Source organism: Struthio camelus, chromosome 5 (genome assembly GCF_040807025.1).
Source record: "Struthio camelus isolate bStrCam1 chromosome 5, bStrCam1.hap1, whole genome shotgun sequence".
In the NCBI taxonomy this organism is placed as follows: Eukaryota; Metazoa; Chordata; class Aves; order Struthioniformes; family Struthionidae; genus Struthio; species Struthio camelus.
Genome location: NC_090946.1, coordinates 68,532,156 through 68,545,867, shown reverse-complemented (window position 1 = coordinate 68,545,867; position 13,712 = coordinate 68,532,156).

Genomic DNA, 13,712 nt, shown 5'->3' with positions numbered 1-13,712 from the left:
GGGAAAAAAAAAACACACACCAAAAATTAAACAACAACAATAATGGCCCGACTGTTTCCCTGACAATCCAAACACAATCTGCTGCCCACAGCCACCGCAAAGTGTCATTGAGGGGAAGGAAAATTCTCCTGGCCTACTCTATTTGACTGCGTCTACGGCCTTTGTTTTATTCTCCTGTTCTATTATAGGTGTAAAACCCTTTTCTGAGGGGAGAATAACTCCTGTGAAGTTTCCGTGACTCAAGAAGGCTGAGCTATGGTACGTCAGACTTCACCAGCCAGTTGTCGATACAACATTTAGCTGAGAGTTTCAATAAAACAGGAATGCTTTTTAAAATTCCACCATATGGTTTTTATTTCATTGTATTTTCTACAATTGAACTGAAACATTGTGGAGAGGTGATAAAAACTGGGCAAACGTAGGGTAATATTTAATGGTGTCAGGAATCTAGACTACAGGCCTTCCAGCTTTCCAGTCTTCCTGCAATCTAATTTGATCTCTTTTCTGGAACTGTCTTTCAGAAGACAGTGAAGATGGATCTATCCACTTTATTTTCATCCTGAAACCTTTATAAATTTAGCCACTGTTCTGGGCCCCAGGTCGTGCTGTCAGCCTTGCTCACGGCTATTTCAGTGGTGACACTGGTGGAACCAGAGACTACTGCACCTCCCCAAACAGGAGACAGGCGACCGGAGCACAGCCCTCTTGTCTGATGTTTGAAACAGAGCTAACAGATCATTGCAAGGCAGAGCAAGCTTTGTTGCCTACAGTCACACTGTGGCTACATACTTTTCCTAATGTGTTTTCCTTCTAATTTGCTTTTGGAAAAGAGAAAGGGAAAGGGAAAGCTTATCTCTCTTTGTTGCCCCTGTAGGCAACTGAGAGAGAAGCGGGATATAGTGAGAAGGCTAAGTGATTAGTAAAATTAAAACATACAAACTATTAAAACCTTTAAGGCATAGGAAAAAATAGAGCTCATGGCATCTGTTTTAGGTCAGCACCTAAAGAGTTTCTTACAGCTGATATGGGAACTCTTAAGAAACATAAGCGTTGTTAAACACAATGGCGTCTTTATCAAAAACAAGAAACGCACAGAAGGAGGCCGTGGTACCTACAGTGTGGGAACATGAATCTATCAAGTGAGGAAACTGTGAAAGCAGCACGGGAAAGAACGGACATGGCCTCTTGGGTTGGTGGCATAGGCTGGTATGTCTGAGCTCCTGCACAGTGCATCTGGCCCTCCTAGCAATAAAACCTGAATTGACAGGTTTGTGTCTCCATCTATACAACACGACAATGCCACTGCAAACTGAAGTGTAACATCAAACATATTTTATACTTTTGTGTATTCATATATGTGTATATGTAAGTGTCCCTGGAGCCACAGAGATACAGAGAGCTTTTCTTTCCCTCTCCTTCTCCATCTTTTTTAGATAAAAAGAATGGTTGTCTTTCAGTCCTTCCAATTGACTCCTGGCAAAGATAGACAGATAGACTTCGAATTCAACTTACTGCCTGGTTTTTTACTTATTTTGTCAAATCCTTTTTCAGTTTCACATACTGAAATTCTCAGGCTTTTGATTACAGGCATGTGGTGGAGGGAAATCAAAATGAAATGGAAAGTAAACAGGCTTCACTACACTCAAAAGGCTTCAGATTTTTAGTTAAAGCTATCGTATTTTAAAAGGCAGGTATTTCCAGGAATGAATTCTTAAATGTTTTCTGTCTATATTATTTTAAATATACTCAGAATTACCTGCTCATAAACCAGAGTCAAGTCTAAATCCTTGCCTGAATCTCTTGTATATGAAAGACCATAATTAGTTTCTCCAGGAAAATAATTGGGTTTAAAATAGGAAGAAACATTTCACATAGTGACTTTTCTAAATGTTTTTTAAAATAAACACATGTATATTCAATGGAGGCTTCTGTCATACAAACCTCCAAAAGCTCCATTCAGATCCACTAATAGTCAATCCTCTTGGCTGTGAAATAAGCTTCTGTATTGTGTCATCTCTACCAGCAAAAACCAGCCTCTCTGCCTTAGCTCATGTTCATGGGTTTGTGGAGCTCCTGCTGAGAAACAAAATGGGCAGATTCTAATGCAAGCAAAGTACTTAAGCGCATGTGTAACTTTTGCAGAAGTGTGATCCTTTTGATGAAAAACTTAGGCTAGCTTGAAAGCCTGCCCCTTTTCCCTGTAAATCAATTCTACTTGCCCGTAGGAGCCATACACTTTATGTTCTCTCTTAAAAACATTAAAATTTTATTTTAAAAAAGGTTACCCAAATCAGAGCTGGATAAGTAGCAACTCCCATCCCTCAATCACCATCCCTTTGCTCAAGAAGAACAGTCCCAAGTTACTAGGCCTAAGTTCAGCTGATGATTATGTCTCTGAATTTATGTGTAGGTGCATCTTGGATCACTGTCCAGTTAATCCTATCCTCTTCTTTGGCATCTGTTATCACAAGCTATTTATTTGCGAGTTCTTCTGCAGTAGCACAGAACTTTTATCTGTGCTACTTTATCTGTGATTCACTACCATCTTTATATCTCAGGGTATGCATTCTCATATTCGAATACACGGAATAAAAGGTGCTATGCGGTTCACATGTAGCTGTTGCTGTCATCTAAAATGGTTGCTTTGCACAGGACTTGACATCCGTCAGAGATGTCAGAAGGGATGCGATAGTCTGCGTAAGCTTTACATGAGTTTTCTATGGAAGACAAACTCCGAAGATAAAGTACTACCGCAAGGTTAAAACAACAACAACAAAAAACTCCAGTCCAAGGCAGCAGTGGCTCTCTTAGCTCACAAAGTGGGTAACCAGTCAAGCGGTTGAAATTTTGGGTCCTGGACGTGAACGATTTTCAAAGGAAAACAAAGATTTATTTTCATACCTTTCATATTTTTCTCTTCAGGGATAAGAGGAGTAGTCCGTTCACACTCAAGATAGATTGACTTCACATCTGAAAAGACACATTCCAAAAGAGCTACCTGTCTAGAGAGGAGCTTCTAGCTGGGAGGAACATAGTCTAGGACCTGAAAATTTCTGTTAGCAGAAACAGAATGGAAACAGACTGTGACAGAAGAACAGTCCAACCTCAGAAAGAAGGAAACTCTTGTGGAAGACACGTAGGATCTCAGACAAGCATGCTTGTCCGTCTCCTGCCATGACCAACCTGCATTCCTGTATTGCTAATATTCCTCAGTGTATCAGTCAAAGTCATGTGTGAACTAAACATTTGAGTCAGCCAAAGCCATTAGTGCAGACTATCAGCCTTATGTCATAGAAATGAGCAAAGTCACCACATGCTAATGAGGAGCTTTATAACTGCAGCCTAAAATGGTGAGCCCCAAAAGCACACTGAGGAAAAGGTGTTTGATTCCTGAAGCAAATTTAGCTTTCACATGAGTCAAAGCAGAGCAGAGTCATAGCCCTAGCTCTGAATATTACTCATGCTTTTATTTGAATAATATAAACAAATAAGATAAAGATAATGACTCTACGTCCGTAGCTTCCTCACTACACTCCTGTTAAATTAAAGGACCAGTTCTGTATTCTTACACAGCAATAGAGTGTTCTAATACTTACACCATAATTCTTTGTCCTCCAGTATGAAGCATTTGAGTCTGCACTTAATGCACAGGTATAACATCGGTGAAAGCTAGGGAAGCAAAGTCTCTGTTTTTTTTATTTTTACATTAAAGAATCATGTGCAAAAATAATGACTTGGCCTTTTGGTTTCCTACAATATTTTAAACAAGTCTATTCTGTTGATTTAACACAGCTTCAATTTCTGGAGCACTACTCAGCGTATATCTATAATCAGGAATAGCTTACAAAGGTAGTGTTTAACAATGTTAAACAAAGCACACTGGCAGTTGTAGAGCCACCCTTACGACTAAGAATCTGCTAGTGAGAGTAGAAACTGTGTTACACAAGGGCTTCTCATCAAGTCAATCCACTTAGCAGGGAGGATCAAGATGGATTGGTGTTATGAGGGATATAGTCTTATAACACTCAAAATGATGGGACTGGTGCTACCCCATGTGTTGCTAACTGCCTTATCTGTCGGGGATCAGCTTTTCCTTAACCTTTTCTCTATTATAAATCTGATGCTGAAGGAGTTTAGTGCTGGTCTAAACACACATAAATGATGATGTTTTCTTTGACTTAACCTGAATGAACTATATTGTTCTGGCTTGAGAGGCTGTTTTGCTATTTATTGGCATTAGGGTTTCATGTCATCATAAAACTCTACTCAAAATGCAAATTTTCAATTAAATTCCTTACATTCATGGCAATAGAAGCTGGTAAAATTTTCAATTTTTTTTCTACTGCACCAATATAAAAACTTTATAGCACTGAAATTAGGAGCTAAAGACCTTTTCCAAAAAGTGTTCACAATTATTTTATCCATATTTTTAATATTCATAAAAGTGGCAAGAACAAAGTGAGGCAAATTTGCATTTCATATCTCACTAAAGCTACTCCACATATACACGATAACACATCCTGAGAACAATGAGATATCCTGTCACATGTATGCATTTTCTAAAACTGCACAAAAGGAGGATTTCAAGGATGCATAAATTAACTTCCTACCTTTAAATTATTAACCCAGGCTGTTCCCTGAATATGAACCAATATCAGAGGACAGCTCTCTCCCACTCTTTTGCTCCCCCCCAAAAACAGCACACAATATTGTCAGCCTTTCCTCACTTAAAGCTGATGAATTAAGAAGTAGAGTTATGTGGATACTGAAAAACGGTTTTCATCAAAGTTTTTTACAGTCCTTCTTTTCATGCAATTTTTGGAGTGGGAGGATGCATATTGCAGAAATCATTAAGAAATCAGATCACATATCCTAACATAGTTCTTTTGGGAAACAAATTAAGGACCTGTTGCACTTTGATATGTGGGGAGAAACTAAGTTTAAATCAATGAGTTCTTGAACCAAAAGAGATGAAGTCTTTATCCAGGATCTTGTCTCTGATCAGGATATCCCAGAAGCACTTTCTTTTAGGCGCTGCAAAAATAGATGGACATGTACATACATTTCCCTGAACTGGCATTGTTAAAACTTGCAATTGCAGAAGCCATGTGACTGAAGTAGCCAATTGCGACTGATGGTGATGCTTGTTACAGCTACTGAAATGTGTTTTCCAAATGTCAGAAACGGGCAAAATAATCTACTAAAGCATTTTTGCTGACACTGTTTTTTCACAAAACTAGTAATCCGGTTGTAGACTTTTGCAGGAGACAAAAAAGGTGAAATTTGTAGATAAAGGATTATAAATTATTAACTCCCTTCTAGAAACAGGTGATATTAAAAATACAATGTTAATGAATTCCTTTAGGGCCCCATTTATAAATTAGTACCATATATGCACAACTTTATATGGGAAAACAAATTAGATGATTGATTAAAGCAGATAGATTGGAATTAAAGAGGAAATGTTCATAATAGCAGCCAAGCTGGATAGTCAGTGCAGATTAATGCATTTTACTGAAGCCAGCAGGTGAAGTTAGAACTTAACGGCTACTTTCCCTCTTACTTTTTAAGCCTTGTTTGCAGATTGCCCTGAAGCAATCTGCCATTGCTTTTTCAGTTGAAAATTTAGTGCCATGAACATGTTAGTAGTACTATTTCCACACAACCTTGTAAAAAAAGTCTAGCAAACCAATAACTAGCACAAAGTACAAATGCATATGTTTTCTATAATTACACAAAAATCGTGATTTAATAGCCCTAACTTCCTTCTTTAACAACTTGAAACCATCACACTTAATGTGATCTAGTAAGAGATTGTATAACAATGTAAAAATCACTGTTTTTCCTTACCTAATTCAGATAAATAGCAAGGAACACATTCCAGACATTATTCAGGGTTTCTTACTTATCATCACAGAAAACGATTACCTTTTATTGACCTGAACTGACGTGCATTTAAGTCAAAGGAATTTTGCCAGTGATATGGGACCAGGTCTTAAATTCCTTACATTAAATTCCCACTCCACTCACAAGCTCTTTAGTCTAAATTTGAACTCATTTCTAAGCAAGCATTTTTCCAGAGTTCAACACTGCTTAGTTAACTCACTGTTTCATTTGTTTCTGCATATTATGTTGGCTTCTACTCAGGATTAGAAGCACTGAAATGCCAGAAGAAAAATGGTTTCTGCTGCATTTTTCCATCTGGATGTATAGAGTTATTACCCAACAATCTTATGATGTCACCCTCTCTCATTCCTGCCTCGTACATCCAAGGATCTGAATAGTTCATATAAGGACCCAAATTTCTGGATAATTATCTGAAACAAAATGGATCTTCTGAAATTCACCATTCAATTATTAATACCAACAAGACTGAGGTAACTTGGAGCAACATAACTAAGTACAAAACAAAAAAAAGTACAATATTTCCTTTTGTACTATAGCTGTAATGTATCAACATGAGAAATGGGCAGTTTGGGTGTGCTGATTACCCAAAGATATTTTCATGGTAGCCTGAAACTCCACACATACCAAAATGCAAAACCACATCTGTTTTCTCAGTTTAAATTGCTGCATGATGCTCACTCAGCCTCTGTACTTTGGCATGTGCCAAAACCATGGCTGAATAAAGAGAATGCCTGCCAAATATATCCACTTTCAAAACCTATGCAAATGGAGGACTTTGGGGATGCATAACTCAACCTCCTCTCTCAAAGTTACATTAATAATATCCCCCTTTCTCACTGGAGCATTATAAACAAATACCATTAGAAAAAAGAGAGGCAAATCCCTACATACGTCATGATGCCTTCTCACAGAACTTGGGTAAATTAGGTGTAGTCATAAAAAATGGGGCCTTTTCAAATTGCTTTGCATGTCTGTGTTACATGAAACGTGATATGGTAAGCGTGGCTCAGCCAGAACAGGTCTGAGCCCACCCTGAGCTGGGATGAGGTTAAGACATTGAACCAGGACTAAAGATCTCAGTTCAACTATTCAGCCGTTCCACAGACACTCTGTGTCATGTTGGGTCACTCAGTATCAATACCCTTCAGATCCTGAGCTATAAGAAGGTAGCCTCTTTTCTCCCGTCCCTTGGCTGCCTGATGTGTGTAGACTGTCTTTTACTACATGCTTTGTACAGAATCCACTATAACACAATCCTGAGTTAACCTGATACTGCTATCATTTTACTACCAATAAATGGAGCTCTCTATATAATCACCCATTAGACTTTGCCACAATGGAACCATAATGGAGCTCCTCATATGCAGCCAATAATAGGATTGTTCAAAATGTTTGCTTAGATCCTGAAGTCCCAACAAATCACCTACACATAAGGAATTCACAGACTTTAGCCCTGTAAATAAACAAAATAGATGATGTAAAAAGGACTCAAGTTGAACATTGTCACTCTTTGCATGTCAGAACGTCAGCACTTTTACCTACAATAGTTGCTTCCTCCTTCTCAGCCCACACATTCGCTCTACTTTCTCCAGAATGTCTTCCAGAAAGGCTGTGCTCTCCCTCCATGTGCCTGGTCAAGTTCTCAAACACCTTTTCATTTAATTATTGCTATTATGCAATAATAACTAAAGTATCATTCAGAAGTCGTTAAATATATCTTTAATTTTAAATCCAGGAATATTTGGATTGATTTACATGAGTTCTCATGCAGTACTGTAAGGAACAGACAGCTAGATAACTGGGTTATCAAATCCAGTCTCATGCAATTTTTAGTATACAGTTAACTCTGCCACAGAGCAGTCTGTAATCCTACTACACCACCAGGCATACCAGGCTGCTTGGTAGTCTATGACACTTAAGACCTTTTGTAGAAAATCTACCGTGTACCAAAGCAAGCACTCAGGAGAAATTAGGAGGATCAGCAAAATAGTAGGCCCCTGCTGCACACCAAGGACTTTGTTGGATGAAAATGCCCAGATCATCTTGGGAAATGGAAAGCTTCCTGACAATCTTTCCTGTGGTAAAATTTTTTCCTAATCCCAAATTGGACCATTGTTTAACCCTCAGCATCTGAGTATTTACTAAGATTGTTGCTATGCAAGCAGGACCTTTTGGGACTTTCCTCAGGCAGCCATCCTGCATCATCTTCAGCTAAATTTGAAAATGAATCAGTTCCAGAATTGACTATGCTACAGTGTGTACGGGAAAGACAAGGCAGAGAATTAATTAGATAGATGGATACCTCAAGTCTCTTTCAGGCTCTTTGGGAAAAAAAAAAATGAAGCACTTTCCCCTTAGCTCTATATATGATACAATAGACAAGGGAAACAAATGGCAGTGGGAGTAGAAGATGAAGATTAGCACTGTATGGACATTTCACTGTGCAGAGCCAGTACCTAGTGACATTTAATTTTTTTCACTTTTCACATGCACAGGCAGTAATTCCCCTTTTATTACCACCTGAATGGAAAAGATCTGGAATTTAAGAAGCATTTATTGGTCTTAGCAGAGAGAATGAGTCATTAGGAAAAATCTGAATGAGGAAAAGAAAGGGATCTGTCTAGCACTCAAACTCCCCATGAGCTTTCCAGAAATAGGCTACCCTCCCTTTCACCAGCAAAATGCTGAGTAATTCCCTTGAGCTGCTAAGCACTCCCATCCTTCTGATACCAAAGGGAGCCAAGCAGCATTCATAACTTCTCAGGAGATGCTCAGCACCCTATAGGACGTGATCTAGAAGAACAGGTTCATAGAAACAGACCTACGTCTATTGCCCTGGAGCAAGCGCTTCTCCAGTAGTTAGTCAAAACCAAATCCAAAGCTCTGTGAGGATCAGTGATCAAACTCAGTCCTTTTTGGAGAAGAACAAGGAAATTACAGCAAGGAACTGTGTCCATGCAACACTATGATTGCAGTGAATGCCCCAAACGGTCAGAACTGCATACATGAAAGATCCAAGAATAACAATAATACGGCCATGATGCGCACAAACGGTATTTCTCACTCTTACTTTCCTTGATTAAAAAAATATATATATAGCCAAATAGTAGTAATGATCATATTGAGGCAGTTTTGGCACAGAACACATAGGAGAGGCTGAGTCCCAGGAAAGTCAGCAACCCTGTGGGAACCACTGACTTAGGTATTGCTAGTACCGTTTCTGTGCGACACCTTGCAGGTGGTAGCAGGGAGCTGGTTATTTTTTAACGTTCATTTTGAATGAGGCTGATCTAAGTTTACACCCAGCCTCCTGTTCTCACATTCAGCCCATGCTCATATAGGAGAAATCTTTACTGGCTGCAAAGTCACTAAGCATTGAAAAGAATGTTTCTGGGTACACAGGCAAATGCAAAAAACCCCAGTATATGCAGGGTGCGTGTGCATGTGTGCACATGCAAGCACTTGTTAGTACATACATTGTGTTGTTTTCTATAGGAGTGCCACCGTGGGCACGTAAAGCCGCTTGCCCACACCCTACGCTTGCAGACACAGGCGCACCCAATGAGAACCACGGGACCTGGCGGGAGTCACGGCCCAGGCTCTGGGCCTTTGCTACCATTTCTGACAAGGTAGCCTCCTTCTCTGAAAAGGACGAGCTGGAGCCATCTTTCAGGAGTTTTCTTTCCCTGACAGAAATCAGCAGGGTTAGAATAAACTGCATAAGTTATCAGCTCCTCAGGAAAGAACATGAAAAAAGCCCTTCTATCACTTAATGAAAAATAGCTTCTTTTTTGGACAGAACTTCATAGGCTTGCAATCAAGCCGCGGCTCCCCCCTCCCTTCCTTCCTTGACGTGCCATAGAGGCAAATCAAGTCGGCATCTATTAATAATATTTTCCCCTGCTCCTTTCATTTCTCTGCATGTCCTACCACTGTCAGGCCCCGTGATGGAGCAGCGCCTTTATCTCGTCCGAGTCTGGTCTGTCAGGGTGATAAACAATTCTAACAAGAATCAGAATAAAGATCTTCCCAGTAGACTCGGCGGAGAGATAGAGGCTTTTCTCATTTTCTCGACGGAAAAAAAAAAAATTTAATCTAGCAGCTCCGGCTTTTTTCAAGCGTCACATTCAAAGAGATGCAAATTTGTCAGAGCTGAGACCCCGGCTGACTCTCAGCACTGCGTGAATGTCAAAGGGGGGACTCGAAGCCTTTGACATCCCTGCCTTTTTTGGGGGCTATCTGCTAAAATAAAAAAAAAGGAGAGAGAAAAAAAAGCAAATGCTTTGTAGTGTGTGTTTCAACAATTTTCATAAGTTTTCTTCTGAAATAAAATAGTGCCGTTGGGAAGGTAAAGTGAGAGAGAGAGAGACAGAGACAGAGCGAGTGAGAGAGAAAGAAAGAAAGGGGCAGAAGAGAACATAAACTTGTCCATTTAGATTTAAACACACCATGTTAATAGTAACATTTTCATTATTTGGAAAGAGTTAATTTAAGATCGTTGGTATCGTTTTTTACCTCAAAAAAAAAAAAAAAATCAATTTACCTCACCCTGAGATGGGCGCTATGCTGATAGCATTGCATATGTATATGTCTGTCCTCATTTGTTTACAGGCATGATTGTGTGCGTGAGCAAACACATATGCATTCAGATGCATAGCTTTTTTAGTGCACATGCAGTGTGTGTCTCTGCGTCTGTCACAAATCTATGTATTATTATGTGTTCTTTTGCTATATGCTGACAGTGTACTCTCCACTGAATGAATCAGAAATTAAGCTAGTACTCTGAAGATCATACCATCTGAAGGACAAATACAGAAAATATATAATTTTGTTAAGAACTCAAGCATGATGATGATTTGAGGGGACTGTTGTTGTTGTTGTTTAATTGGATTAGGTTTTTTTTTAATTTTTTAATTATTTACTAAGTGGGTATTATTTATTTTTGACCTGTACTATAGGGATTATAGAAGAAATGAATCTTTAAGAGTCCAGACTATGGAAAGACAGCTGTGATACTCACATAAGGTGGAAGCTGAATGTTTGTGTCCCTTTAGAGTACAATCTTCTAGGAGGAAGGAGTGTTTCCTAAACCTTGAGGTCATGGAGTCATGTGAATGTTCAGCTATCTCTGGTGTCACTAAAATACATAAATATGCTTATTGTTGTAAGTATAAAATGTGAGCACATTAAATCCTGAAGCTTTAGAATTTAGCAAATCCTCTCAAATCAAAGTGTAGTAAAGAGTTGTTTCCAAGTCATTCTTTTCCACTGTACATATATGTGCACTGTTATTTGTAGGGCTGTCCATACCACTCTACAGTCTTAAATACAATATAATTTTGAAGTGGATTTTAAAGGGAGAAAACTATGATCAAGGCTGTAGAAGATGTGGATCTATTGTGTAGATTAAAAAAAAAAAAATCCAAACAGAGCTTTCCATAGACATGAGAATTAACCAAAAAAAACCCACTCTGTAATCAAAAACTAATTTTTTTTTCAAAGCTGCTGTTCACTAAACAAATGTAGACTAAGTTTTCCCACGGTCTAACACTTTCTGCCCAGGACTCCATGCCAGGACCAAGACAGAAGTGGGCTTTTTTAGTCATATCTGTGTATTCCCTCTAGCCTTTAGCTATCAGAGATATTTCTTTACCCCCTTAATTTGACTTATCAGCACTCACAGCAATTCTCAGGAAGCTTTTGAGGCAACTGCCTTCTTCTGTAAAATATGCGGGGACCTACTCTGGATATGCAGCATATAAGGGCTGAACACTACTGTGTCAATCTAGCTCAAAAGAGTCTACTTTAATCCACTCACTGTTTAATAGTACTTGTGATGTGTGGACGAAATATTGGCAATGGGTTATGGGAACGGCTTGCTTCTCATTGCCCTTGTCTTCAGGCTAATTCTGAATTCATTTAACACCTCCTCAGTCATAGCTAGTTGGGCGCGTTGCACTCTCTCCATAAGACTGTTGCTGCAAACTCCGATCATTAATTACTAGACTCTTACTTGCAATCAATGCAAGTGCTAATACTCTCCGGTCTCCACTCAGCCTGAATTGGTTAAATAATAAACTGGCTTTTACTGCCGTAATGATCCATTTGTAAGGGAGTTGTCCCAGAAACTCCAATATATCTCATACGACTCTATTCAAATGAGGTATTGAAGTGCTTTTCTCAAAGGTTCTCAGATCATTCACTTTTTACTTTCTCTAAAAAAGGCATCCAAGTCATTATACTCGCTGGGAAGGGGACTTGCTCAGAGTTAGGGGCCTAATTCAGAACAAAATATCTGGGCTGTGCTGAATCTGCTAGGCAGGGTTTAGTCACCATCCTGCAACAGCTGGCTCCACGCTGGGACAAGAGATTTGTTGCAGACCCAAACATTATTGTGCTGTGGAGGTGCATAGCTGGACGCAACTGACCTGCTTTTCCTCCTTCAGGAATGTTGAATGTGGCAGGGCCCACTTCTATCCGTGGGCTACAGTGCTGGAGGTGACGCAGATTTAACAAAAAGAAAAAGTTGACATTTAGACCAGGTCTCTGAGAGTAGGAAATGATGTGAAAGAACATGCAGGTGCAGCACGTAGAGGAGCAGAGTGCGCGTGGGCAGGAGCTGACCACTGTGAGTAACTGGATCTGAGAGACAAAAAGTACCAAAAGCAATGGACACTGAAGGGAGAGAGAAAATTTAGGTGAATAAATGAAGCTTATATGAAAGCATTAAGCCATTTAATTGCTGGAAAGGAGTTATATCCTCTTCTAAAGAGATAATAACTTCTGTGTCTGCAACTGAAATGCCGCAGTGTCCGCTGAAGCAAACAGACCTGAATAAGAGCTTGATATCATGACAAATACAGTAAGATCCTGAGGTTAAGATGCTCAGGATCAGTTTCTGCTAGCTAGACAAAGAGAGCTACATTTAATTCCTTTAAAAAGTGCCCCGAGCACCTCACCATTTCCTTCAATGTCAATAGGAGCTTCTGCTGGGTTCCTAATCTTTTTCTTTTTCTTTCTTTTCTTTTTTTTTTAATAAAGTTAGACTACTTCTTCAGATGCTTAAACACATTTAATAACTGAATTTTTTAGTATTGGCAGTCTCCAATGCTATTCTTCCTCTGCTAAGTATATCACCAGTCTGCTATCCTGAGTTATTTCTAGAGACACATCTTGGGCTAAATCGGAACCCAAGTGACTGAGTTAAAACTGCAGTACGCATCACTAAGTCCTAACTACAGATCACATTGCATTCAGATGTAATGTGATCTGCCAGAAAATGATAACAACCCAGCAAGGAAATAAAAATAAAAAGGAAAAACTAGTTATATTTGATTTTTCATAACTTATGCTGCTCACAGAGCTTGTAAACAATTTTTATGTAGAGAAAAAAAGAAATCTTCACACACAACGTCTCCTACTCACGCTGGATATGAACTCTATTATGTACATACTTCATATATACTGAAGAAACAAAGGGAAAGTAAAGTAAAGCATTGAGGGATTTTTCTCCTGTCTCAAGAAACAGGTTTATTCTGCTTTAGAAATTAAAAAAAAAAAAAAAAAAAAAAAAAAAGAGACAGAGAGAGAGAGGGACTCCTGTAGTAGCAAATGTAGATACAAGAGAGAGATGTTAAGTTTTATTGCAAGATCTTGCATGTTTTCAAGCACTAGCCACCTTTAATAATGCAAGGAAAACAGCAGTGTACTAGGGATTTCTTCAATGAACATTAAAAAAATGTTTACATTCAGTATCTGTAATAAGTTTTTTTTTCTTGAGAGATGGTTATAAATTACAGGTTTAC